The sequence below is a fragment of the Eulemur rufifrons genome, chromosome 7, assembly GCF_041146395.1.
Source record: "Eulemur rufifrons isolate Redbay chromosome 7, OSU_ERuf_1, whole genome shotgun sequence".
Taxonomy (NCBI): domain Eukaryota; kingdom Metazoa; phylum Chordata; class Mammalia; order Primates; family Lemuridae; genus Eulemur; species Eulemur rufifrons.
Genome location: NC_090989.1, coordinates 132908429 through 132935971, shown reverse-complemented (window position 1 = coordinate 132935971; position 27543 = coordinate 132908429). Strand labels below are relative to the sequence as shown.

General features: G+C 39.6%; 1 protein-coding gene across 4 annotated transcripts in view; it reads left to right on the top strand.

Moving 5' to 3' along the window:
• The first annotated feature begins 22963 nt into the window (after positions 1-22963).
• The window catches only part of THRB (thyroid hormone receptor beta), a 361122-nt gene continuing 356542 nt past the window's right edge, over positions 22964-27543 (top strand). For 2 of the 4 annotated variants that reach the window (XM_069475449.1, XM_069475447.1), the window contains exon 1: positions 22964-23150. The gene's annotated coding sequence lies outside the window, so the exon portion shown is untranslated. The other 2 variants (XM_069475452.1, XM_069475451.1) reach the window with 2 other exon arrangements.

The following is a 27543-nucleotide window of genomic DNA, read 5'->3' as shown; positions in this document are numbered from 1 at the left end:
TGGTCCTTTAATGGAGCAGTTCACAAACGCTTTGGCCTCAGGACCTCTTCACACTCTCAAAAAGTATTGAGAACCCCAAAGAGCTTTGATTCTGTGCATTATGTCCATCGATAGCATCAATCGTTATTAAAAAGGAAACTGAGAAATGTTAAAGATTTTTTACTAATTCATTTTAAAATAACAATGATAAATCATTACATGTTAATGTAAAAAACATATTTTTATTAAAAATAACTATTAGTATATTTTCCAAAACAAGAAACTATTTTGTGAAAAAAGGCATTGTTTTACAATTTTGCAGATTTTTTTATTGTCTAGTATCTTATTTTGTTTCCTACTGCTATAACAATACTACACTACAGTACATACCATGTATTATAATTATTAAAGAAAAGAAATCTAGATGGCTCACAGTTCTGGAGACAGTAAAGTCCAAGACTGAGGGGTTGCATCTAGTGAGGGCCTTCTTGCTGCAGCATGCATGGTAGAAAGGACAAGCAAGCATGTGATACAGAGAGAAAATTGGAAGCCAAACTTCATCCTTTTATCAAGAGCCCATTCCTGAGATAATTACCCACTCCCACAATAAGGGCATAATCCATTCGGAAGGGGAGCGCCCTCATGACCTAATAACCTCTTAAAGGCCCCACCTTCCAATACCATTACATTGGCAATTTAAATTGCAACATGAGTTTTGGAGAGGACATTCAAACTATAGGATCTAGTTTAATAGTAAGATGGCTGGAGTTTCATAGCTGCTTTTGCGTTCAGTCTGTTGCAGTATGTTGTTTGGACTGAAGTATATAAAAAAATCCCGGCTCATCCAGGATGGAAAAGGGAGAATCTCATGGACCCCCAGAAATGGTCCTGAGGGCCACCAGGAGTCTTGGAATCAATTTGAGGACGGCTGATCTAATGATTAAATTTCAAGCACAGGACAGTGATGGTAAGACAATGGGCTTCCAACCCTTAGTCCATCCAATCTTATGAGTAAGATTATTTTAGGATTTGATTAAGCTAATGAGCTAAATAGCTATTCTATAAGGTAAGCATAAAAAACATATTGTGGCATTTGAAGTACCTTCCTTTTCTCTGTCCCTCTTTTCTCTCTTTCTCCCTCTCTTTCTGTCTCTTAAACCCCAGTCACTGCCAGCCCACTTTTTCCAAATCCCAACAATGGCTTTTGCAATATCATTTATTCATTCAGCAAATATTTCTTAAGCATTTACTGTACAGCTGACACTACACTAGAAACTGGGGACATAATGGCACGCAAAACTTTCACAATGACTGCCTAGTTGAGACTTACAATTTAATGGGAGAGATTGGCTGTGCCAACTACAGAGATAGAGAAATACATGGTGCTATGAGAGGAAAATGAGAGATTTTCAGCAGAGAGGGAAGTCTTTCCTGAGGAAGTGCTGAGGGAAGGATTCCCAAAAGTGAACTCAGTAGAGGTAGGATGGAAATGGGGAGCTCATATAGCAAGACCGAAAATGGTGGTAAATGAGGCCTATAGCCTATGTCAAGGATTTGGGGCTTTCTCCTAAAAGAAACAAAAAGCAAGTTTTTAATGGAAAGAGATGTGATGTGATAGACCATTGGAAAGGCTTTGGAGTAGTCTGGGCAAGACAAGATGACAGCTTCAGCTGACATGGGTGGAAGGAGATGAAGACAAGTAGATAGATTTAAGAGACGTTGGTTTGCATATGGGGGAAGGAGAAGGTGTCAGGGATGCCCCCAGATTGCTGCAAACAGTTTTTGACCACCCTTTACATGTCAGCCACTGTGCCAGGCTCTAAAGCCATAGCAGAATAGGGATTAGGACTGGGTGTGACCAGAAATAATAGAAAACAATAACTAGTCATTGCTTAAATGAAATGAAATAGAAGATTTTTTTTTTTTAATCTTCTTTCATTTAAAAGTCTACAAGCCTGAGTTCCAGGATTCTACTCCATGGAATTTAGGACCCTTTGACCTTGTAGCTCCTTCAGGTGGGGCCTCCATTCCCAAGGTTCCCCCAAGACGGCTAATCCAGCTCTGGCCATTGTATAAACATCCAGCCAGTGGATATTTATACAATGAAAATGAAAAATAAGGGAAAATGTAAGCCAAAAAAAAAAAAAAAAAAGCAAAGATGAAACCACATAACACTTCTATATATGTCCATTTCCCAGAATTTGTGCCCCAGAGAAGCTGAAGGGACGCTAGGAAATGTAGTCTTCATTCTGCGTGGCTGTGTGTCCAGCTAGAAATTTTATTACTATGGAATAAGAGGAAAAATATATTGAGGGACAATCCACAGTTTTCACAAACACAGAATTAGGCACAGGTGTTGCACTTTTGAGGGCTTACAACAGTTCAAGGTCAATGGTTTCCATCTTGTGAATCTCAGTTTTCTTCATCTGTCAAACAAGAGGGTTCTTGCTGGATGACCTCTATAATTTCTTCCAGCTCTAGAGTACTGTGATTTTACCTACACTTCCATGAGAGACTTTATAACTGTTCATTTTTCAAAAGTATTCATTTTATTTGATTTGTTACGAATAAATATTTTGCTGAAAACAGATAATGCTTCTACAATGATTCTTTTTGCTAAAGTTGGATTAACTGGAATCAGTAGAAAGTGATGCTGTGCTTTTGCTGACTCTATGTATTTGATGCCTTCATTTTGTGGAAAATAAAATATTCATCTATGTGGAAAATAAAATATTCATCTATTGGGAAAATATAAACCTTTTATAGTTGATCAAATTAACCATGTAGTCTGAAAAATGTTAAAAATAAGTGATATTTCTTTTGTGGAAATGTAATTAACAAACATTTCTTCAATACAAAATAATAAATTATCAATTGCAAACATTTTAATAGTAAATAAAAAAATCAGAAATTGTTCAATGTTATGATCCCACCACCACCAAATCTATCTGATTTTAGACAGTTGAGGTAAAAGACAGATCACACATTTTGGTTTTGTTTGTCTGTTTATTGTGATAGCATTCAGTGTTTTTTGGGTTAACTCTGGTGTTTAGGTTGAATTTTTTGAAGTGATATTGGAAGAATATAACCCATAACAGTATTGGTTACCCACAGGAAAAGAACTTGGATTTATAATCTGCTACAGTTACACCACAAATACATAATTCATAATTCAGTTTATCCAATCCAGACTTTTATCACTGGACTTTTCTTAAATCTAGCTAACCTTAAAATAAATGGCCAAATGATAACATTGACTCTGATTCCAATTTTCTGTTGAATTAGTTTAATTAGCATTAGGGCACCATGATATTTTCCATTTCATTTAGTATACAAAATTTTCCTGATTTGACTTACTGCAATTGAATAGTCTAAAGAATTGTAGGCGTGAAACAGGATTCTACTTGTTTTTCAACAATGATTAGTTAATTTTGTTCAAGACCTCTTAAATATTATTAAGAATATTGAAAAGAAGGCATTGAATATACAAATTTTATGAAAGAACTATTTAAATCATGAAACACATGTCTTGTTAAATTAATTTAAATAAAAAAATTAGCAAACAAGTTTCTTTAGAGGTATTTTCTTCTCCAATATGGGTAATTAGACAACTAGCAGGAAAATATAGTTTAAAATTTACTTTTCGTTATTGTTTTCCAAAGTAAAATTCAGGCAGAAACCTTTTAGTATGTATATGTGTGTGTACATCTGTGTATTTATATGTGCATAAGTATATGTAACTAAATAGAGATGTAAATATTTTCACCTATGTTCTTGTGTGGGGCTATTTGCCCTGTAAGAAAACATGATTTGGATCAATTTGTATGACGTTTGAAATATCTTTTACAATGAGATAATTTAAATATAAACTGTTCTTAAGCTATCAACCTTCTGGTAACTTCAAAGCAGCCAATGACATACCACAAAATACAATTTGTCAACTTTTAAGATATGAGCTAAACTTGCTTGTTCAGATTTGGGCATAGATAAGAAACTTGACTCACTCTAGTTTTATAGTTGCCCAGAGATTTAAATAAGACGGGATGATTGTCTATCGCAGCTCATAATAATGCACTTAAATTTAGAGCTCCAAATACCCCCGCTCACCAGTCGGCATGCTTCTCGAGGCCTTCGGACTGAAAAACTGCAGCTGTGTTTATGCGGTAATTTAGATTCCCTATTACATATGCAAGCAACTGGGTTCCATGGCTCAATCACAATTCATTCATTTTGCTTTTTTTGTACCAAAGAAATAAAATCAGAGAACTACATAGCACTGTGGCCAGCCCCTAAAAATCACAAAAATCAGGAGGTTGAAAATGATGGCTCCACAAAACTCACAAATGTTTTTCATTTCCCATTAAAGTTCACAACAGCAATTCCAGATATATGTAGTTAAGGTGTGTTATTCACCTTGGCAAACATTTATTTAGGCAAGAAAACATGTTGCCATAATAAAAGAAATTAAAACATGAATAGAGAAGGGCCCTTACTTTGAGGATCTTGGAACATACCAGAAGATATTTAGAATTAAACACTGTGTGTGTGTGCATTTGCATGCATGAGAGTGTGTATGTGTGTGTGTGTGTATGTTTTATGGACCACGCCAATAAATGAACTGAGTTTGTTTCCAGATATGAATAAAATTCTGGAATACTATCTTTTGGGGATGTTACAAATCTGTGTAATCATATTACTTATGATTCACATAGCAACAATTTCTAAAATATTTGTTTTAGATCCATAGTGACCCTAGCAAAAGTATATGCCAGTTCATCTTGTTATATATATATAGCCAGATTCTGAAAAGTTGTGTAGAAATTGTTTTTTATTCAAATGGAATACTGTTTGCATAATGCTTAATAGTCCAAATTTAAATTTTAAAATCACATTCTAATTTAAATGTTTTTATAGATCTGGCCTTCTCCCATATTAATTTTGCTTATTGAATGTGTGTGCATATAATGTGAGGGGGATGTACTAGCTTATTGCAAGGAAAATCATTTTACTCAGGAACATTCAACACTTTTTTAAAGGTGCTATAGAGAAGTGAAACTTTTCTAATTACATTGGAACATAACATAGGCTCTTTCTAATTTAATCTTGGGTTGCATTTCAGATGTCAAGTTGATTGGAATGCAAAAGTTTCTGCTGGAAATAACATCTTCCATGCTGAGTTTTCAAGAAAGCATAGGAAAGCAATCCATTTATCTAAGGTATAGCTCTGTGATAACTGTTCCTACACACGTTTTTCCCATCTAACTCTTGAGTGATTCTGGGGATGGAAATCAACAGCTCTCTTAGCTTTCCAACTCAACTCAGTGGGTGGGGGCTTCACAACTTTGCAGTCACAGTGATTGCTAAACCAGGGCTCCTGAGGTGACTGGAGATGGGTTGAGAAGGAAGACCTGAAGGGCGGGACAACTGAGCTGTAAGGGGTGAGTTGATGAGGTGGAAGGTAAGGGACCTTTTGCTTTCTTTGCTAGGCAGTTATAGAAGAGAATTGCTATTATGGAGACTGATAAAGGAAAAGAGACATGAAAAAGAATGACTCCATTTTGTCGGCTCTCCCAACAACTGGGTAGATTGATGATACACAGATAGATAGATACACAGACAGTAGCTTTCAGAGTCATGGGAAAAGTTAAAGGTGTGCATGCAGGCCAGTAAGTAGTGAACAGGCTGATTCCAAAGTCAGGCTGCATGGCTTCTCAACTCTAATTTAATTTACTATTTAGCAATTGTATGATTTGGGGCAAATCCCTAAACTTCTCTGGGCCTTGGTTTCTCTACCAGAAAAAAAGAAAAGGAAACAATAATAGTACTGTCCTGAATTCATAGGATGTGGTAATAGAGTAAATGAGATAATCCATGTAAAGATATTAGCACAATGTTCAGAACATAGGAAGCACTCAATAATTTTAGCTAGCAGCAAGAGCTGCAGCAACAGCAATAGTGTTATTTTTATCGCACATAGTTGAAGGCTGCAGGGGTATATAGAAAAGCATATTTAACTGGGGGATCAGCTCCAGCTTAACTAGATTTGTGACCTTGAATGGGTCATTTAATTTCCTTGGGTCTCATTTTCCTCAGGTAAAAGGAGGGGATAGGTCTAGATAAACCAATAGTTCTCGAATTTCAAAGTGCATAGAATCACCTGAGAATCTTGTTAAAACAAGAATTCTGATTCAGCAGGTCTGGGGTGGGGCCTGAGAGGCTGCAGTGCTAACAAGCCCCAGAATGAGGCTGGTGCTGCTGGCCTGGGTACCCCACTAGGAGTAGCAAAGATCTATATGCTACTTGGCTAGGGTCTCTTCCATTTCCAAAGCTATAGCTGTAATTATGATAATGGCACCTTTCTGTACGTAAAGAATAACTCTGGAAGCCAACATGGCATGACAGTGAAGATGAGGGTGTGTGTGTGTGTGTGTGTGTGTGTGTGGTGTATGTGTGTATTATACACTAGACCCAGGCAGTTGTCCCAACTCTGCAATGTAATGGCTGACCTTGGGCAAACTGCATAATTTTATCTATAAAATTTACCATTTTACAGGTAAGATAATAAAGTTATCTTTTACAGATAATAAAGTTATCTTACCTGTAAAATGGTAATAACAGTACTTAGTTGGACTCTATTGACAATTAAGTGATATAGTACCTATAGTACTTAGCACAAGTCTTAGGTGCACGGTTAAGTGCTCAGATAAAGTTGTCTATTAAAACTGTCACCATCGTCATCACCATTAGCATTAAGTTAGGAGCACTGGAAGGCTGACCACTATAATCCCAATTCTATTTTAGCTTCTCTATCAGTGGTTCTCAAACGTCAGTGTGAACCACAAACAACTGGAAGTCTCACTGTAACACAGATTGCTGAGCCTCGCCCTCAGAGATACTGATTCTGTGAGTAGGTCTTAGGTGGGTCCAAGATTCTACATTTATAACAGGTTCTCAGGTGATATGCTGCTGGTCGGGGTACCACATTTTGAGAACCACTAATCTACAGAATTACTTCCTATAACTGGCATGATTAAAGGGATGATGAATCCCTGGCAAGTAAATTTTGCACACATATCAAACTTACCTCAGACAGGACATACTCTAATTTTAATCCCTTTTTGATGAAAGCCTTTCCAGAATCTATCATTTTTATTCTTATCTTTGTGAGCAGGAGTTGTTAAATGCAATTTAATTTTTGTTTTTGACTGAATTCATCAAGTAGTTCATCTTGATTTTAGAAGGGATGAGAAAGTAAGTGTAGCCTTTTGACTTATAAACTTAAAATTACCTGAATAATATTTTTGCAATATAATCTTGAAGAACAGTCAAAGATCCCTAGAAGAGATAGTAGTGAAACGTGCAAGTCACCATGAGTTTCCTGAAAATAAGTATGTAAGGCTAACTTTATTTCCTTTATTATTATGATTGCTAGATTGGTAAATTGGATAGATGGTGCAGGCATAGATATCAGACTAGCCAGGCACACCGAGCAATACTGAAATGTGTTGAGTTGATTAAGGGATGGGTGTCATGCTGGGTAGATGTTTCTTGGAGTGTGCCAGAGGGTTCTGTCCTCAGCCTTGTCTTATTCTTTCTCAGTTATTTGGATGAGCCAGAACATAACACACTCCCATTTCCCGTAAGTATTAAAACATAGTCAAGAAGACCACTTGATGGATAATAAAGAAAGGCTTTGGAAGCCTGGAAAGAGGGCCAGGATAGGCTTTGAGGCCCCATACAATCCAGAACTCTGTGATTCTCTGAGAGTTATGATCACCTGATCACTTGCTATAGTTCTGTAGCGTAATTGCCAACACAGGCCGTTGACTGTGAGCTTTTGGTCTTTGCTGCAAGGATGACAACAAATTAACTCTAATTCCTAACAGCGCATTTCTTGCTGCCCACCCAACTTACACCATTTATGTCTGTCTTCTTCTTTCACCCTGTTCTTAGATTGCTGTTTCAACTCTATAAAGATATGTGAAACCAGATAATCAAACTTGACAAGAAATATAAATGCAGCAAAAGTAAGCAGACCAACGCAGAACGTAAGGGACCATTTGTTGTTCGGAGTCTGGCTTTCAGGTCTCAGCGCCTGTTTTTTCTTATATTTTGTTCCAAAGGAATGAAACTGTTCAATCTTTGGCCTCCAGAGCTGTTGTATGTTATTATTATAACAAGACTCAACCATCTATTCAGTTATTAATCACATTTCAGAGCAAATTGTGTTTCTTAAGTGGTGACTAACAAAAAGGCTGCTATGAATGAGTAGAAGGTGGAATAGCATAATGCTATATATTCTGCTTGAATATATTTATTATTCAATTAAATATGGTTACCAGCTCAAGGTTAAGCCAACTACCCTGTACATATGTATGTATACATACCCTACAGGCCCTAATTTCTCATTTGCTATTGACAAGGGGATAACTCTTAATGACAGATGGGAAAATGTTTTAAATAGAAAGGAATTTGGAAGAAACTAAGATAAATCTCACTTCACTTCATTGTTTCACTTCTTCTTTCCCTGAGTGGTAACCTGTTAGTGAGGACCCTCTTAACAATACATCAGGTTTTTAATAGACTGATTTACACTTATTTTCCATAGTCAGTGAGTATCTGTAGTCAAAACTAGGCTGGGGTCAGACAGGTTTTTTGTTTATCTTTCCTAATGACCTGTAAATGTTCCACTGACTTAGGCTTTTATTTCTGAGGTACACATTTTGCTAACTAGTCATGGGTCACATAGACACATTAACAATTCCCTGCTAATTTATCATCACCAGGTAGCTAACCTCCAGTGGGTAAAACAGGTCTTTTTTGCTCCCATGATTTTATGATGTTGGCAGTAGCACTAAGTATGCATTACTTTGTCTCATGCACAGCCTGGGAAAATGAACCTTTTTAGAGTCCTTTCAACCTGATTAGATTAACTGCTGATGTATTCTGAAAAGATTGTTTTATGATGCAACATTTCCACTGAGTAATAGAGTATCATGTGAGTGAGCCAGGACAAAGTATAGAATCAAGTATTTAAATACACTGGCTCTCTATTCAGAGACATCCATATAAGAGAACAAGGTGATGTTATAAGATATTCAGGTTAAGTCTAGGGATATTGTGTGTTTCCTAGGTTATCCGTTTTCTTTGCTACATTTTTGGGGACTAACTGCCAAACAGGAGAATTGTAGGTGATTCATAATTAGTAAATGTGCTTTTTTCTCCTTGCAGCAACATTTGTAAAAATCATCTTATTTTTTATATATTCACATCTGTCTATTGGACATTTTGTAAGAAGTATATTACTTGAAATGTCATGCTACATAATTTTTTTCTTTTCCTCTATTTTGAGGAAAACATTAAGGTTCTGATGTAATTAAATTATTTTAAGATAGGAAAAGATTAATATGTTAATTAATATATTAATTAATATATTAACATATGTTATTAATAAGCTCCACATTTTTCTCAATTCTCTTAAGGTGCTAAAATATGCCACTTAGCAGATTCTTAATCCAAAAAACTATCTAAGTAGTAGCAGCAAAATTCAAATTTTCTGACACTGGAAGGTAGTTCTCAACTGGGGATGATTTTGACCCCTGGGGACATTTTGGTTGTCACAACCTAAGGGGTCGGGGGAGTGTTGGATGTGTGTTCTACTGGCATCTAGTGGGTAGAGCCCAGGGTGCTGTTCAATTTCCTCAGTGCAAAACACAGCCCTTCACAAGGAATTACCCAGCCCAGAATGTCAATAGTGCTAAGATTGAGAAACCTGGGCCTAGAGCCCTGTTTTAAATAGAAATGCAAATGAAAACAATTGAGGCAGTATGAATTTTACATACTAGATCATGAACCTTTCCAAAGTTGAAAATATAGCAACCCTAAAAGAGGAACTCAACCTAGGATATGAGAAGAGAGGAAACATTTCTTTGTGTTCCACATGTCCATGAAGTATTCCATCACAATGAATCACGACCGCTGTTCATTAGTTTCTACAAATTGTTTTCTTATTCTTAATTTTAACGTACTGTAAAATGAGGGTATGACATCGCCAAACACCATGAAATTTGTTCTTCCCTTTTCCAGCAGTGCACAGGCTGATGGTTAAGTGTGGTCTTTAACTCGCGAGAGTATATGCTATTGTCTGCTTTTTATTCTGCTTAGAGACTACAGACTCTAAAAACAGGATGACAGTTTAAAACAGATGTTTTTCTAAACTATTTTTTGTTCAAATCCAGTAATATGATAAAAGGAAAAAAACTGTGAAACATTGTTGAAGCTTCAGCATAAAGTGTTTTATATTTCCCACAATGATTTGAGTATTAGTTCTTTTCTTTTTCAGGCCACTTTGTGGTATATTCTTTCACCATTTAATTCTGTTTACCTGTTGCATTAGCTCATCCTTTCTGATTTATTTCTGGTTTTTATTTGTTTTATGTATACATTAAAAAAGATTACATAATGATCATATCTATATATAATGATCTTTGATTTTATATATATAATGATCTTTTCTGCTCATCCCTCGGCTCCTAGCGGAAATGTTACTTTCTTGGAGAGACCCTCTGTGACTACTCCATCTGAATTTGGTACCTTCACCCATCACCCTCTCTTACCCATCACCTTCTCTTTTTCTTTATACATATCTCCATTTATATATTTATGTGCCTATGTATGTATGTATTTATCTTTGTGTGTGTGTATGGATATACTTTTGAATGTCTTTCTATCTCATTTGACTCAAAGTTCCATAAGGGAAGAGATCATTTTTCTTTGCCCACCATGATCTTTCCAGGGCTTAGCCACTGATACTTTGCCCTCAAGGAATGTTGTGCAGGTAAGATAAAAGCTACCCACTCAAGGTATATTGCCTGTCAACAGTACGGAGATAATGAAAGCAGGTGTCCTTCCCTTCTCTGTGATAAGGTGAATACACCCTGCACCATTGTTCTGTGAACAAATACTTTGTGTTATTTGGCCTCAGTCTATTTTTACCTACTTATATGGTATGTGGCATAAAATGAGGGCAAGCTCCAACCTGTCATGATGTGACACAGTTTTGCCAAAACCAGTTCCCAACTGCACATTCACAGTGGCCTTTGATCTCGGCTTTTTGTACCAATCTTGGAAGCACTGTGGAAAAGCTTTGGCTAATCTTGATACAGAAAAATTCCTGTTATGGTGATGAGTCCCTTAAGCTGAGCAGAGAACCAGAAATGATTGGGGGCCCCTTTGGAGATATTGCTCAATTCTAAGGGGGGAATAAAAGGGACATGATTATTCTCATTTAAACTTCTCAAGCCAGATGTCTGGCTTGTGCCTCTGAATGCATCCTGACAACACGGCATTCCACATCCTTCCCTTAAGAGATAGAGCCTATTTTTCCTTCCCTTGAATCTGAGTTGCACACGTGGCTTGCTTTGGCCAGTAGAACTTTACAAAATGTGACATAAATGAGTCTTGAAAAGTGCTTGTGCTTTGGGGCTTACTCTTTTGCTGGTCTCTGCACCCTGAGACCACCACATGAAGCCCTGTCTGGCCTGCTGGAGGGTGAAAGACCATGAGGAACAAAGCCGATCCGTTCCTCCTGAGAGCCCCCAGGCTGGCTAGCCTGCTAACCACCAGACATGTAAGTGAGAGGACCATAGATTATCCAACCTCAAACTAAGGAATTGCCTACTTAACCCACAGAATCATGAAAAATGATAAATAATTTTTGTTTTAAGCTACTAATTTTTGGAGTGATTTGTTATTCAGCAAAAGCTAACTGATACGTACAATCACAGATAGCATATCACTAACTGTCTGCTCAAGGAGGCGTGTCAGGTGGCAATAAATTGTGATTTTGGCAGTGTTTGTGGAACTCATTCGTTTCCTAAGATTATTCAAGGTATAAAAAGGGACTTTCTGATCCAAAGCTTGGGGATCACTGCATTCTAAAGCATTGTCCACTTAGAGATTTGTAAAACAAATTACCACATTCAAAAATTTTGAGAAGCCACAAAGTACAAGAAAATAAAACCTGCTAAACGCAAGTTAAAGCTCCACCTTTCCCAAACTCTTAAGATCTCTTTACATCATGGTCTGAGCATTAGGGTCATTGCTGAAATTCTCCTCTGAACGTAATGATGAGGGGACTTGACAAGAACTATGAGATTTTGATCCTGGTCCTAGATGTAGCATTTACAGACTCTAGGACCTTACAGAAAATGAGAGATGTAATTCCTGCCCCACGTCCCTTCTAGATCATTGTCAACCTGTCCATATCACCTGGGATGAAAATTTAGATGATGCATTGATACTTTGTGCTTTGCATTATATTGTTTCTGATGGGTTGTGCCAACTCTGCAGTGGCAAATCATTTGTTCATCTCAAAATCTTTCTTGAGAGCTATTAGTATGTCAGCTACTATTCTGAAGAGTGTTGAGAATACATTAGTGACCAAGTCTTATCCTCTAATATAGTCTTTAATATAATACAGAGACCCTATGTGCTCTGTAACCTATTCTCTAAGCTGTAACACAGAGCCTGTATTCTAGAAGAGGAGGTGGACAATAAATCTGGAAAGAAATGGACAGCTAATATAGTGTCATTTGGTAATAAGGACTGTGAAGCAAAACAGTAAAGGGCCAGAGCAGTGGTTCTTAAGCTTCAGCTTGCATCAGAATCACCTGGAGGATTTGCTAAAATCCAGATTTCTCAGCCCCATTCCCAGGGTTTCTGATTCAGAAGGTTTTGATCAGGGACTGAGAATTTTCACTGCAAACAAATTCCCAGGTGATGCTAATGCTGCTGGTGGGTGGACCATGTGTGGAGAACCAGAGGGCTGAAGAGTGATAGGTTGCTCTGTTGGAGAAGATGGTCAGGAAAGCCGTCTCTAACTATCAGAGGCCTCACTGAAGTGAGGGAGGAAACCACGTAAGGGTCTGAGAAGAGCTTCGATAGAGAGCACAGTACGTGCAAAGGCCCTGAGGCAGAATTGAGCTTGTTGTGCTGGAGAAATAGCAAGGACTAATTTTCCTAATGCCATTGCTAGGGTAGCCAGCTATCATCCATGTCACCCATCACAGCAAGAATTACGAGTTCTTTCATAGGTTATACCTGCAGGGCCCACTGGGGTCCAGCTTTCAGTTGAATTACTTTCCTGACCCATATTTAGAAATAGTTAATAGAAAAAAAGGAACTTTGCACTTGGGTTAAATTAGGAGCCAAAAGTCAAAAAAGAGGAAACTGCTCATCTGTCACGTTTCACTTGTTGAGGTCTGCTGTTTCAGTTCTGACACCAGAACGGGGTGTTACTTAAGTTCACAGTCTCTAAGTCCTTGCCTCTGGTTTGCAGAAGGGTCTGTGATTTCTCAGGTCCAGGCATATTATTTCAGTGTGGCTCCTTTTGTGTTTGTGGGTTTTCCTGGATAAGAATGTGTTATTTTTTTAGAATGTTCTACATTTGGGAGATGTTTTTCACATCCCTTACCTCAATAGATCCTTATAATTTCATTCCATGACACGAGAAAGGCAGAAACAATATACCTATGCTACAGTTGGGAAAACTAAGGGTCAGAGAAGCCAACACTCAGGAACCGTTCCTTTTTTCTTCACATGGTCTTTTTTCTGATAGGCAAACTGATTGTCCAAGCTCTGATAAGTAGGTAGTAAGTGGGGCAGGAGATTGGAGACCACGCCCATAATGCTTCCATCACTGCCTCTCTTGAGGAAATTTGGTCTCAGGTCTCTGCTTACCACTTATGTGCATTTTATCTTCGCCATAAATCATAAAACTGTTTGGCTTCACTCAGAAGGAAGATCAGGAATCACAGTAGAGGGTTTTGCTCTAAATCTGCATAAATGATCAGTTGGGCCTTTTTTGTACTTTCTTTAGATTTGATTGTTTGCCCCAAATGTATCATTTATAGATGTTCAAAATACATTCTGCAATTGTGTTGGTGGGAGCTCTATGACTAATATTTTATGCAATGCTTTGTAAATTGACAATGAGGCAAGTTTTATTGTAAAAGAGAGCTAGAATACATAAAAATAGGAGGTATCAGTAAGACCTACCTTGCCCTCAAATTGAGAATCTCATTTAAACTGACAAAAGCATGTAAATTTGAAGTTATGACTGTCAATTCAGATATGACTCATTCAGAGATTTTAGAGATCTGAAAATAGCCATTATCATAAGCATCATATTATGTGTGTTATTTTATCTAAATGAATTAGAGTTTATTTCATGAAAATGACTAAGATTCACTTTATTTCCTTCCTAAACAGAAAGGATATTTTTACTAAATTTTCTAAAATTACAATTCCATTTTTGATGCATACAAACACAATGTGAAAAAAGAAGTACACTTAATTGACATGTTTGGGGAAGATGTGTCTTGAACCACTAGATTTCTTTTGAGATTGACAAAGGATTTTACAACGTACTGTACTTTTGTGTGCTTACAATGAACATAGGTTATTCCAGTCCAAATAGCAATTACTCAGCTCATCTTAAACCTACCTTTCAAATAGCTAAAAATTAAGATTTAATTTAGAAATGTTTTGGTATTCTTACCTTCCTTTCCCCCATTCATTTTTTTCTCAATGCACTTTAATTCATCAGCATCTTCATTTTTGCATAAGCTTTAATATGTAGCTTCGTTCACGTAAGAAATAATTTGTGGCTGTAAGAAGAGCTTGTACTTGCTACCTAGGGAAATGATAGTTTTGAATATTGATTTTCTTGAGGATTTTCATACTTAAGATACTGAATAATATTTGCTCACTCATGTAATTTTGAATATGTTATTTGTGAAAACTGTAAGAATGAACAGAAGTCAGTTAAGTACTAATTGACCACCATCTAGTTGCTCATAATCGTGCTAGTACCTACGAAAGCTTTATTTTTCCCCCAGAATCCAAGTGAATTTTTGTTTAAATTTCAGTAGACTTATGAGATACAAGTGGAGTTTTTGTTATATAGATATATTGTAGAGTGGTGAAGTCTGGGCTTTTAGTGTATCCATCACCCAAATAGTGTACACTGTACTGAACAGGTAATTTTTCATCCCTCACCACTCCTCCCACCCTCTTCCTTCTGAGTCTCCAATGTCCATTACATCACTCCCTCCGTATAACCATGCATACCCTAGCTTCACTCCCACTTATAAATGAGAACATGTGGTATTTTCCATTCCTGAGTTACTTCACTGAGAATAATTACCTCTAGTTCCATGCAAGTTGCTGCAAAAGACATTATTTAATTCTTTTCTATGGCTGAGTAATATTCCATTGTATTATCCATACCACATTTTCTCTATCCACTCATCAGCTGATGGATACTTCAGTTGATTCCATATCTTTGCTATTGTGAATTGTGCTGTGATAGACATATGAGTACAGGTATCTTTTTGATATAATGACTTCTTTTCTTTTGGGTATATACCCAGTAGTGGGATTGCTGGATCAAATGGTAGGTCTACTGTTAGTTCTCTGAGGAATTTCCATACTGCTTTCCATAGAGGTTGTACTAATTTACATTCCCATCAACAGGGTATAAGTGTTCCCTTTTCACCACATCCACATCAATAGCTCTTGTTTTTTGACTTTTTAATAATAACCATTCTGACTGGAGTAATATAGTATCTCGTTGTTGTTTTAATTTGCATTTCTCTGATGATTAATAATGTTTTGCATTTGTTCATATGTTTGTTGGCCATTTGTATATCTTCTTTTAAAAAATACCTGTTCATGTCATTTGCCCACTTTGTAATGGGGTTATTCATTCTTTTCTTGCTGAGTTGAGCTCCTTATAGATTCTGGATATTAGTCCTTTGTCAGATGCATAGTTTGCAAATATTTTCTCCCATTCTATAGATTGTCTATTCACTCTGTTGATAATTTCTTTTGCTGTGCAGTAGCTTTTTAGTTTAAGTATCATTTGTTTATTTTTATTTTTATTGCATTTGCTTTTGGGGTCTTAATCATAAATTCCTTGCCTAAGCCAATGTCCAAAAGAGTTTTTCCTGGGTTTTCTTCTAGAATTTTTATGGTTTCGGGTCTTATATCTAAGTGTTTAATCCATCTTGAGTTAATTTTTGTATATGATGAGAGATAGGGATCCAGTTTCATTCTTCTGCTTATGACTATCTAATTTTCCCAGCACCATTTATTGAATAGTATGTCCTTTCCCCAGCACACTATGTCTGCTTTGTTGAAGACCAGATAGTTATAGGTTTATGGCTTTCTTTCTGGGTTCTCAATTCTGTTCCATTGATCTATGTGTCTATTTTTATACCAGTACTGTGCTGTTTTGGTTACTATTGCCTTATAGTATAATTTGAAGTTAGGTAATGTGATGTTCTTTTTGTTAGGATTGCTTTGGCAATTCAAGCTCTTTTTTGGTTCCATATGAATTTTAGTACTTTTTTTTCTAATTCTATGAAAAATAACATTGGTATTTTGATACAAATTTCATTGGAATTGTAGATTGCTTTGGGCAGTATGGTCATTTTAACAATATTGATTCTTCTAATCCATGAACATAAGAGCTTTTTCCATTTGTTTGTACCATCTATGACTTCTTTCATCAGTATTTTGTAGTTTTCTTTGTAGGGATCTTTTACCTCCTTGGATGAATATATTCCTAGATATATATTTTGTATAGCTATTATAAATGAGATTGAGTTCTTCATTTGGTTCTCAGTTTGGTCATTATTGTTGTATAGAAATGCTACTGTCTTGTATACATTGATTTTGTAACTTGAGACTTTACTAAATTCATTTATCAATCTAGGAGTCTTTTGGAGGAGTCTTTAAGGTTTTCTAGGTATACGATCATAGTATCAGCAAACAGAGATAATTTGACTTTCTCTCTTCCAATATGGATACCCTTTCTTTCTTTCTCTTGCCTGATTGCTCTGGCTAGGACTTCCAGTACTATGTTGAATGCAAGCAGTGCAAGTGGGCATCTTTCTCTTGTTCCAGTTCTTAGGGGGAATGCTTTCAACTATTCCCCACTCAGTATGATGTTGGCTGTGGTTTTGTCATATATGGCTTTTGTTATCTTGTATTTCAGACAGCTGGAATAGAATAATTCAGAGAGATATATGACTAGCAGCACTTCCATTCCTAAACATATATCCAAGAGATGAGTGCACGTATCCACAAAAATAATTGTTCAAAAATGTTCATAGCTGCTTTATTTGTAATAGTCCCAAACTGGAAACAACCCAAATGTCCATCAATTAGAAAATGAACAAATTGTGCTATATTTATGTAATGAAATACCAAACAGAAGTTTTAAAAGAATAACTGTCTAATCTACCCAACAATGTGGATTTACCTCAGAAACATTACACTGAGTGAAAAAAAAACAGATACAAGAGAGAACACCCTGTATGATTTCATTTACATGAGGTTCAAGATCTGACAAAGCTAATCCATGATGACAGAAGTCAAAGTAGTGGTTACTCTAGAAGGGGGATGGTATTAACAGAGAAAAGGTAAAGAGAAAATTTCTACATTGTTGGGAATATTTTCTATCTTGTTCTGAGAGGCAATAATACAGGAGTATAAAAATGTAAAAACTCATCAAACTGAACATTTAGAACTTATCTATTTTACTGTATGTAAATTACACATCAACTGAAAAATTGTCACTCTGAACATTTTTTTTAGCCCAACATTTTGTTTTGGACCTGTATTTATTTTGATGCACATAGGTCTATTTTATTATTTTAAATGTATCTATTTAAAGAAAAGATGATTTATGCTATGATGGAGTTTGGCCTGGCTGACAGGTTTCTTAGGAGAACAGTAACTACTGCATCAAATTAACTTTCACATTTCTGTGACTTAACACAAAAGCAGTTGATTACTCAATCACTGTAACAGTTCCATGTGAGTATTCTAGTTCTCCTCCACATAGTGATTAAGGGACCCTTCTAGTTTATAGCTTACTATTAATAGTTCTTGCCCAGGGCCTTGGAATCTTCTGCCTCCAGCAAAAACGGAAGAAAATGTGATTAGGGAATTTTCTAGCCGATGACATGCATGTTTTATTGAGGCCTCTTCTGACTGTCCCAGTGCACAACAGTCCCTTAAACATGGGAATAGGGAGATGTGTGGTGACTGTCAAAATACACTCACATTCTCCAGGCTCACATGTCTGCCCCATGACTCTGTCTCTTGCATACAGGAAGCATGATAGGCTGATTAAGCATGATGGGCACTCCCTGCCACCATACCTGAGCCTGAGCTTGAGCAGATTGTTTGATCTTCCTAATTCTTAGCTTCCCCATCTGGAAAATGGAGCACATTATAGTATGTTTCACAGAGTCCTAGGGCAAACCTTAAAAGATATGTGAAATATTTGGGACAGTCCCTGGGACATAAACATGTTTAATAAATGTTAGCTATGTTGCATACTCCTTGCTATAACTGGCCTTGCCAGAATGTCTACTGTACCTCCAACAGGCCCCAGATCTTCCACTACAACAAAAGAGCAAATTATTTCCTTATGGCCAGCTTCATGGGTTTTTGTGCAGCTATCTGTGCAGCTGCACAGGGCCCAGCCCATGCTCAGAAGGGCCGGTGCTTGGGGCCTGCCACTTAGTTTAATCCTCTGTTGTCACCATACTGAAATTCCTGACAATTTCATATTTGAACTTGTGTTTTGTAAATGAGGGCTGATGGGACAAGGCAGCATGTGCATGAACAGAGGAAATACAGGTAACATGCATATCCACTGCCATTCTTCCTAGCTCCACTCAGGCATAGCATTCTTAATGCCCCTGGGCACAGAGTTCCAGAGGACACAAAATACGTAGGAGTTCAGCAAAACTCGAATTGAGTACGAGTGAAGCATGTCGTATGTGTGAGGAAGTGAAGGCACCGACAACCCTAAGAGGCCATGCTTTCCATTCCAGGCAGAGCTTGCGTTGAGCACAGAAAGAAGGCAACAACCAAAGAACCCTCTCCTGTCCTTTCTTTCTTGTGTTACTTCTCTGTAACCACTTACTTTGAAAATAATGACATAGAAGGAAAGGGAAAGACAGGGCAACCCATAGTTCCATTTCCTTTCAGAACTTCCTGACTCATCAGTAAGCCAAAGGTAGAGTGTTGGTGGAATGGGCACATAATAAGAAGTGAAATAAAAATAGTTAATTTTGTGCTATGTTTTCCACTGTTTGGGTAAGAATAAAGCACATATGCATATATGAGCTACAAAATACATATACATGTATGAGCTACAAAATTGAATAGTGTAATATTTTGGATTTTGCATATGAGTTAAATGCTCTTATATTTGCATTTAAAATTGACATTGCACAATATAAAGATGAATGGTAACATTTGTGCTAATTATTTAAAACACTTCATTTTCTTTACTTAGAATTATATGAAGTAGCAAATTAAAAAATACCATGATAATTCCAAAGACAGAATGTGGGCAAAAAGAGCTAGCTTTATATTTTGTACTTTCAGTGGCACTTTTTCCCTTTTTGAAAAAAAGATCCTACATTTTCATTTTGTACTGGGCCTTGAAAATAAGATAGCCAGCTCTGTCTTTCCCTCTCTCTGACTTCTTCTAAATATTCCCCCCAGCTACCTTCTGCAGGAAGTCTTGCCTGATCCCCCGATTCTTCCTGGGCTATCTCGACCTCCCTGCCAGCTCGCACATAGCAATTTATATTTACAGCTTTCTCATTGGACCCTCACTCTTGAATTAGTTAATTTTTACCCTGTTATCTTCCCTAAGAGTCTGTCTTTCCTGAAGGGCTGGGATAGACTTTACATTCTTATCCAGCTGCTATGGACCAGAATCACTGGGGCCCTCACAGCAAAAACAAGCTCTAGGAACTAACAGTGAACAGATAGAATCTCAAGGGGTATGTCATTTGGCTACACAGCCAACTTGAGAGTAGCTGAATAAATGAAAGAATACCAGTGGTTCCAGTCCTCCAATCCCAACACTCCCTGGTGAAATGTGGCCCATCTTGATGGACTGGTTCAAGTGCCCCCTCTTTCAGTGAACTTTCCCCTCATGCCCACATTTCTAACTCCCTGCCCTCAAGTCCCTTACCATGTATTAATTATCTTTGACATCTAGAAAATTCTAACTTGAATTTTGCTTCTCTGGTAAGACTCTGGTAACACTGAGGGCACAGCAGGACCAGGACTAGGTTTAGGTAAGAGAGGCACTCATCTCAGGTGCAAAATTTAAGGGGATGCCGAAAAAAAACTCAGTAATCAAGAGAAATTACATTTTAATACAATATTTTAAAAATAAAAATTCATGCAACAATCATCCATGATGAACAATATATCAAAATTTTAAATAATATGAGCTCAGGCCCTGTACTTATATCACTGGCCTCCCTCATGTTTGTCTAATCCCAGCCCTGCGAGGTCCTATGTTTTATTCATTTTCTTATCCCAGCAATTGCTGAATGAATAAATATATGAACAAATTGCTTCCTTGAATTGAGCCATCAGCTTAAAATTTATAGATCCTGGTGATGAGGATGGCTAAGGTAGAATGGGGGCATGAGTCCTGAATGTGCCCTCCCAACTCAGCTGGGTTGGAGCACAGGGCCATATCATCTAAAGTTTCAATAATATGTTCTGCCTTCAGTCAGGTCCTTGTGATAGTCTCCTCCATTGTCCTACCTTGCATAAAACTAGAAAAAGAAATGCCACAATCTGTTGGTAACACTTCTTTACCATCATGCAGCCTCTGAGACTGACCTCAGAGGGCCTGTTCAAATGGAATCCTAGGAGTTCATGTTGTTTTAATAACACTGCCTTAAAGTTGTCCTCCCCTATTATTAGAACCATAGTCTCATGAATTGTTTGAATAATGCCACACTATGGATTTAATTGATTCTTTATTTCTGACATTTCCAGGCAAAATGAGATCAGAAAGACAAAGTCATTTGAACAAAGGGAAACAACAGTTTTTGTTACACTTCATCCTCTGTATGCTTCCTTCTTAAGAAAGAATTTAGCTCCAAGTTATAGTCAGGAAGCAGAAAAAATAAACAGTTCCCGTAGGCTTTAGGGCCTATCATCCATCTTGTGAGGGAAGATTTGCATCACCTCATCTCCTCTTATTACTAAGTTGTTCACACACTGACAAGACCCAAAGACCCTCCTTGTCAACAGTCCTGGCCTACCTGCACCAGCCTTTTTCCTCAGTGGCCAGCTTTTGCACCCACAGTCAGCCACCAGGGGGCCGCCTGTTAGGAACAAGTGGTGTAGACTCCACAGCTTTCCTCCAAACCAACCAAAACATTCCGGGGCAGCTTTGGAGCAAAGCCCAGGAACTTCCCTGCAAAGGAGAACAGCTCCAGCTACAGAAGCCTGCAAGTCCTGTGATGCAGCCTTATTAAGACAGAATAAAGCACGGGTTTCTCGCCAACGACCGAAGGGAAATGGGGTCTGTGGAGTCCACATCTTTCTCTCTTGAAATGCGCTGAAACCCTGCTCATCCAGAGGCAGGGAACAGCTTCAGACTTCTTGACAGTTGTGGTTGTGAATGCTGTCAGCAGGGGTGGTGGCCTCTCCCCCCTTTCCTTGGGACGCTTCCAAAAAGCTGGAATAAACCACATATGTCACCAGCTGGAAATCTGGAAAAATCTACAATAATCTGTATATTGTTCTGCAGTTGAGACTATAAATCGTCATAGCTCTATTACATTTTATGTTACACGAATAAATGTGTATATTGAATTACGAAGTTGGAATTATTTGAATATTGTCTATATGAAAATAATTGTACTCTGATGAAGTGGTTTTGTTGCAACCATAGGTGTCTGGGTACTCGGTATTTTCCAAGTAGTCTAGCTCAGAGCGCAAGTCTCTTCCTTCTTTATTTTTCCCAACCTGAACCCTTGGCCTTCAGGACTTGAGGTCAGGGGTATTTGAGAGATCTGTATTTGCCCGGGTCAGGATTCTTCGGGAGTATAAATTATTTTTGTCTTCCGGGTTTTATCTGTACATTTCCAGGGCAAAGACAAATTAATGGGGCGGCCCTTCTGGAGACCCGTGGAGTGTCTCAACCCTATACACACCTCTCCCACGACGTGCATAATGGTGGCGATGGAGAGTGTCCCCCTTAAAGGCAAGCCAGGCATTTCCCAAACTTCCATTCTCAGGGTAGTGGTGGTAGTAAGAGAACAGACAGATGGCCAGGGCAGCGGAGGCCCCAAGAGCAGCCAGAGTGCCTTGACATCCCGACACGCGCCACAAGTGGTTTGGGAGCAGAGGGAAGAGCGCGGCGGCGTGGGTCGCGCTGGTCTGGCAGGGCAAAGACGACCGAGCTCCCGGACGTTCCCTCTCCCGCCCCCTTGTCACTCGTCCCCCGTTCCTTCCTCTTCTCCAAATGACGCCCAAACTCAAACCTCCGTGCGCATGTAGTCTGGTGGGTGGACACGGGTCCACCAAATCCACAGCAACGTCACCACCCCTGGGAGGGCACGGCCGGGATTCAGAGGGGAGCGCCCACACCTGGGGAGGCAGGTGCGGAGGTGGCCGGCCCGGGGATGGCGTGTGCGTAAGACCCGGGGTAGGGGTCAGCAAGCCGGGCGCTGTGAGCGCGTCCCAGCGCGGGCCCAAAACCGGGAGAGGGACGTCGGTACCCGCCTGGCGGCCCGGGGCGGTGGCGGCGGCGGCGGGGTGTGTGGCCAGGAGGCCATTTCCTCGCTGCGCCCCTGGCGGAGCCGGGTTTGCCTGTTCTTGGCCGCTGCCGCCGCCGCCGCGCGAGTCGGACTGCCGAGAGGACTGGAGGGGAAACCAGGTCACAGGTTCGCAGACGCGGCGCAGAGCAGGCGCCCCGGGCCCGGAGTAAGGCAGCGCCTGGGGAGCGGGCCGGGGCGGGCCGGGCACGCTGGGGGCCGGGAGAGGCGGGGACTCGGGTGCCCCGGCCACACTCGCTTCCTACGCCTATAAAAGTGGAGTGGCCGGGGAGGGCCGGCGCGGCCCTGGTTGTGGCCGCCTCTCTTCGCCCAAGGAGTTGACATTTTGCAGGACTTGCGCGACGCCCCGTCGCCTGCGCTCCCCAGGACCCCGCCGCCTGGAGGAGGGGGCGGAGGAGGGTGGAGACTGCGGGGCTTGGCCAAGGAAGGCGCACATCCTCGGGCGGGCGGCCGTGACGCGGCGAAGATTAACTTTGCATGAATAATGTGAGTGCGCTTGGAAAAGAGACCTTCTGCTCCCGGACTCCCCGGGCAAGCGCCCGCAGGCTGTTTTCCCCGGGCAGGGGCGCTCAACCCGACCGGCTCGAGGGCACTGGTAAATTGGCTAGAGGACCGCGCGGAGGCAGCGGGGGGTGAAGGGGGGAAGGGGGCGACAGTTCCAACTGTCCAGAAGGGTGGGCGGGATGGTGACAGGGTGTCGCAGGAACCTGGAGGGGTGCCGGCGGCGAAGCTTAGTGCGCGCGGGCGGGCAGGCGTGGGTGGTTGGGGGGTTGTCATCCGTCTTATTACCTGCCTCCGCGGGGTTTCTGCGCCCCGGATCTGGGAGGAGGTGCCCGCTCGTGTTCGGGCACCGCGCGGCTGCAGGGAGGGAGCCACGGCGTGGGCAGTGGTGGAACAGGGTGGCTGGGGGCCCCCTCCAATCGCAGCGGCTCTGTTCCTCAAACCCCAAGCCCAGCTGTTGACATGCTCCTTGTGAAATGGAGTTTGGCATCCTCAGCGCCGAACCGAGTGGAAGTTTCCATGATGAGGAAGTTGTGTGACACGGGGGTTCGGAAAAGGTTGGCAGGCACAGGGGGGAGGATTAAAGGGACTGTGGGTCTCCCATCCCCCTTTTTTTCTCCTGCCCCGGAACTCCGGGGCTTGGAAAGGAGAATTATCCCGAATGTTGGCGTGCGCTGTTGCCGGTGCTTGGCGACTCGGCTTCTCTCCGCCTCCTGGGGGATCGGTGGTGATTTCGCTAGTCTCTGGGTCGCGCTCCTTTTCTTTGCTTGTCTTGACGCAGCATCTTCCTCTGGGTCATCTTGAGTTCGTTGTGTACCAGTTGTGCCACCTGCGCGACCTCCACCCTCTGGAGGAAGGACTAATTTGGGAGAGTTTTCATTCTTAGTGGATTTCATCCTTCTTAGCTGTAGTTGTCATTTTGGGGGAGGATGTCCCAATGACCATTGTAGCATTATTATTAGTGCTAATTCTTAAGCCTTCTGATTTGTTTTAAGGAGGCGGGGGTGGGAGAGAGAAATGGGGTGAGGTTTTTAAAAAATTTGTTAAAGGTGACATGTATAATTTTCCCCAAATAGGAAATTCTAGAAGAAGCGTCTAGAAGCAAAGCAATTCGTAAAGTGAGTCAGAGAAAAAGAGTTTACCTGAACAGCCAAGTTCAGATTCTCCATCCTCCTTTCTCCACACACATCTAGAATTTGTGAAGATTCAAACACTATGACTGATCAGTAAATACATTTTGAATACATTCTTGCTTGTAATGTTACTGGTCTTAGATACAAGTGAGATTCAGTATTAAAGACCTGTTTTGAAGTTCAAGAAATTAAGCATTAGATGGACAGTGTACTAATGTCAAGCACAGCAGTTTTTATAATGATAAATGTATTAGGTAATGGAGACCTGTTGGGCAATCTTTACTTATTTGGCCTTTGTTCAGTATGCTTATTTACTTTATAATAATATATAGCATGCACTGAATCGCAGAGGAATAAAAATTACATTTTAGTCAAAATGTTTATGATTCATCCTGAATATTCAGAATGACCAACCTACTCCCTAATTCACTTCTGCTTAATTCTTTCTAATTCTGAAACAAGTCAGAGGCTAGGAAAAATTAACAAAAAAGGTGTTTCAATGCAAAGTATTTTGAGCAGTGAATGTTTTTAGGATATTTTCATGCCAGGTGGCTAAGTGTTTTAATTGATGCCAGCAGAAATTCAGTAGTATGTGATTTGTTTGGAGTATTTTATATGAAAGCATTGGTGAACAATCATTTATTATTTGTGCATATTAAGCAGATACTAGCAGAATTTATTTTTAATTAATTTCTAAGGTTTATTTTATATTGGAAGTGGGACCATCTGCTAGTAAATATAATTTGGTTTTATTTCATTGCAGGTGAAAATAACTGATACTGAATATAGCTACAGACTGTTGTGGTTTTCTTATGAAATAATTCCTGTTGACATTACAATGCTAAGGTACAATTTTATTGACATTGGAATATTGTTATATGAAGTAACTGATACTACCAAGAAGAATAAATATTCCATTTCTCTTCTTTTAGCTCCCTCATAGTAAATTCTGCTATAATTAGAGATGAATTAAGATAACTTCCTTACAATCCAGTATCTTTGGGAAAGGTGATTTCTTGGAATCTCCTTAAGTGCAGAGAAAGTTGTGGATTCCTTTCTCTCCCTGGGGTTTTTACAATTGTTTCAAGCATGAGGTGTGTGGAGACACAAATGGTATTGCATGTTTCTTTCTTTAGTAAGCTTTTCTTTTTGATGGAAATCAGAGTAAAGGTGATTGGTTTCTTTAGCTCCATCTCCTCATTGTAGTTTAAGACTGTGTGTCACCTTCTTACAAAGACTCTACCTGACCAATTGAGCAAGGGCAGTCCCTCATTCCCTTTCAGAACCATCACACCATGTTTTTGTTTTCTTGTTTTATCTTCCTTGGTCTTATTTGCAACCTGAATTGTTCATTTCAGTGGATACTTGTTGATTATCTGTCTCTCCTGTCTAGAATATAGTCTATGAGAACAGGAGTCTTGACTACCTCACCCACTACTGATTTTCGAGCATCTAGAACAGGACTTGGCACATAGTGGGTGCTAGATAAATCTTGGTTGAATAAATTAATACAATGTTCTCAAAAATACCTGACTAAGCATCCTAGGTGGGTGTCAATTGGGCATGCCAAAATCTGTGCAGCGTGTGTGTATGCACATGTACATGCCATGTGTATATGTTTCAATCTTTGCTTATTTTTATCCCTTTCTTCTCTTTGAAACAAAAGCTGGCCTGCCATTCTGTGTAGTGACAATGCAGAGAGTTATTTCCACAGATTCCTCTTGAGGGCATTTGCCTTGCTTATGGGGAAATCCTCAGCAGCAGTATATATGACATGTTACCTTGATTCTCTGAAGATGTTGATCTTCAACTCCCTGAATTTCAGCATATGTGTTCCAGAGGCATTGTCAGTGCTAAGAATGAAATTCCAGGGACCAGACATCACTGGGTGATGGCAGTGTCTTCTCACTCAACAGGTCCTGGCAACACCTCTGGCCTTGGCAGCCTTGAGGGGACCAAGGGCATGTAATGGTATAGTCTGGGCTGCAAAAGTGGTGCTTGGGGAGGGGGCAAAATGGGACTTTCAGGATCCAACACAAATAAAGAGCCGTTGGTGATAGATTTGGAAATAACCTGATATTTACCATATGTTGTAAGTTGTCAGACAACGTCTCTCCTCTTTTTCCCCTTTTCAGTTTCATAAACAATTCTGAACCAGATGATTGTGGGAAATATTGCATTACCTGAGTTTTCAAGGGGCCAGAGCATGATACCCAAGGAGTCATCTTCAAATTATTCATGGCAACTCTTGCCAATTGGAAGCAAAAGGAAATTATAATTGAAGATTATGGCAGTTTGTTTTTGTTTATAGAATATCAACTTTCAGAATGTGTCTGAGTAAATGCATAGCAAAAATCACACAAAATAATGAGACTGTTGAAAATGGGAGGGGAAGAAAGATCAAAATCTTGTGGAGGAAGGAAGATAATGACACTAAAATCCTAAGTGCTTACTGCTTTAGACTTTTTATTTATCTCTGAGCTTCTTAGTAGCCAAGTTAACAGAAAAAAAAGGGGGGGGAGGGTCTGGAGGTGGCATGCATTCAAGTTGTAAGGATAACATATGCAGAGGGCCCAGCATGGTGCCTGGCAACTAGTATACACTCATACGAAATATCAGCCTATATCATGGATAATACTTGAACTTCAATTTTACAGAAAACAAAGTGAGGTTCTTTATGCAGTCTTGTCTTTCACCAAGTCTGAAGGGGAAAAATGCAGAAGGCATATGATGAAAAGTAACGCAGTGTGGGTTTATCTTTGGGGGCCTGAGCTACTGTGGTCTTGCAGTGGAGATTCTGGTGATGGTCCCCAATGCTGGAATACAGCCCAGAAAACCTAGAGGAATGAGTTGTTAACATGTTCTTTAAGCTAACTTTCCCAAATATCTGGTATCTCAGCCAGGCTTTTGACTAGAACAATCTGAGAGGACAAGACACCAGCTACTTGAAAATAATCCTATGGCCATAAACATCACTGAACAGGTGGCCCCTGATGCTTTGTTCTTTAGTCTACATAGCTCTTACTACATTGCAGGAAGCTTGTTTCCACGTCTGTCCCCACCTCTAAGTCGTGATGAGGTGCTATGTGTGGGTCTATTCATCCTTGGCTCCCTAGTGCCTAGCAAAGAGCTTGGCACATGGGCACAGGTGAAACACTAGGAATAATGAATGGAAGGGGGAGAGGGTGGTGCTTCTCTTTCCCTTCTATGTTGGCATTAAGTGTCATCTTCTGACTTGGTTTTGC